The following is a 2,173-nucleotide window of genomic DNA, read 5'->3' as shown; positions in this document are numbered from 1 at the left end:
TAAGGAATAAGTTAGATGCCTCATCCCTTTAAATGTAATTACTCAAGGGGACGGCAGCCCTGTCTCTGTAGGCAGGTAGGAGCCTAACTCCAATACGCACAAACTAGCAAACGCAGATGGCCCAATCACACTGCAAGACTCCCACTACCAACCTCCAGTGCATTTCCGCTAGCTCACCCAGGGCTTAACCTTCCCGCTTTGGCTTCAGGAAAGTGGAGGCCAACGGCTCTCCCTGTTGCAACGTTCTGACTCCCATTTCAACAGTCTTCAATAAGGGCTTCCTTCACATTTTTAAAAGGTCTTGGTTAATTTGTACTTGTACAAAAAATGAAATAGGTTTCTTTGGCTGTTACTGTTCTGATTTTCTAAACTCAGCTTATAAGCAAAACCAGAAGGAAAGAGATCTGAAAAGAACTCATTCCATTTTAGGAACATCTGTATTTTTTCCGTTTTCACGAAAAAAACAAATAACTCATGAAGAAACTAAGGGAAAGAGCTCACTCTAACATTTCCTAGAAATCAACCTCCCAACATCTCAATTCTGCGTCCTCCTGGATAACAGGGACCGCCACCTCGTTCCAGCCTTCCACCCCATGGCTACTCCCTAACTCCTGCACCACCTGGAATTCCTCCATCTCTGAACATCACTTATGAAATTCCTGTCCCTGACACACCCATTGTCCTCCAGCCTCTCACATAGCCGTCCCTCCTTCTCTGCTGATCAGCATTAATAAGGCTGTTCTCCCCCGGGGCTGTGCATGGGAATCATCCAGGAGTCTCTTCTCCAGGCTGCACCCAGGACACCTGCCATCTGCTCTCATTTCCTATTCTTATGCACTGCACCATTTTGCCTCAGCTTCTCTTATCTGGGTAATTTTTGTTGTATCTTTTTCAGGCATATTAGCGGAGTTGTGCATTCCAATTTAAGAAACCACAACAAGCTGAATTAACATTTTGAATGCCCCACCTGAAAAGTGGCCCACACCTGTAATCCAAACACTTTGGGAAGCCAAGGAGGGTGGATCATGAGGTCAGGAGTTCAAGACCAGACAGCGCAACACGGTGAAAACTGTCTCTACTACTAAAAATAGAAAAATTAGCCGGGTGTGGTGGTGGGTGCCTGTAATCTCAGCTACTCAGGAGGCTGAGGCAGGAGAATCGCTTCAACCTGGGAGGTGGAGGTTGCAGTGAGCCAAGATCGCGCCACTGCACTCCAGCGTGGGTGACAGAGTGACACTCTGCCTCAAAAAAAAAAAAAAAAAGAAAGAAAAAAAAAGGAAGAAAGAAAGAAAAGAAAAGAAAAGAAAGAATTCTGGCTTCATAAAATGCCTGATCCAAGGACTCTAGGCATGAGTTACCTTGTTGTCTTCACCATTTTGTTTCCTGCTTTTTTCTCTTGATCTTAACTTGGGGTCTCTCCCCAGATGACAGCCATGTGAATAATGGTCATCTTCCCTGGGCCTTCATAGCTGATCTCTGGGAGAAAACCCCTACTTCTCCCTCCATTGTTTCAGCCAGCTCTGGAGTTCCACGCCCTCCTCTGAGTCTGTCACTGAGGGGAGAGGTTGAGACTCCACCTGGATCCCACACTACCCCAGCTCCCCACAGGAAAAATTCAAACTAAGAATGGGTGAAATGGGGTTCCTCAGTCACTCCAAAGAGTCCACAATTCCATGCCCCCACCACAATGGGCTCTTTGTGACACTTTGGGATTCCATTGAGAAAGTTCTGTCCTATTTCATCAATATTTTAGAGAAGCTGAGATTTACACACACACACAAAGTACAAGTCCAATTTGTCACCAATACTGTGAAAATTGTCCTCTGTTCATCTAGGGCTGTATGAAAAGACACCACAAGACTTAATGGATTAAAACAACATGATCAGGTCTTCATTCACACATTTGCAATTGGGAGGTGGCTCTCTCCACAGGCATCAGAGGAGAAGTGCTGCTGGGATCTGAAAACCTCAGGCCCAAGACACTTGTGAACAGGTGGCAGGGGGTGCTGGCTCAGCTGCAGCTCTGACAGGGCTGAGGGATGAGACCCTGTGAGGCACTGACTTCAGATCATGCCGGTTCATGAAGGAGGAGATTGGTGTGACACTTTGTATCCCACTCATAGCTAGCAGGATTTGCAACACTTAGACTTCCTCCAAGCATCGTATCCGGGCT

Source organism: Pan paniscus, chromosome 7 (assembly GCF_029289425.2).
Source record: "Pan paniscus chromosome 7, NHGRI_mPanPan1-v2.0_pri, whole genome shotgun sequence".
Taxonomy (NCBI): Eukaryota; Metazoa; Chordata; class Mammalia; order Primates; family Hominidae; genus Pan; species Pan paniscus.
This window is presented reverse-complemented; position numbering follows the sequence as displayed.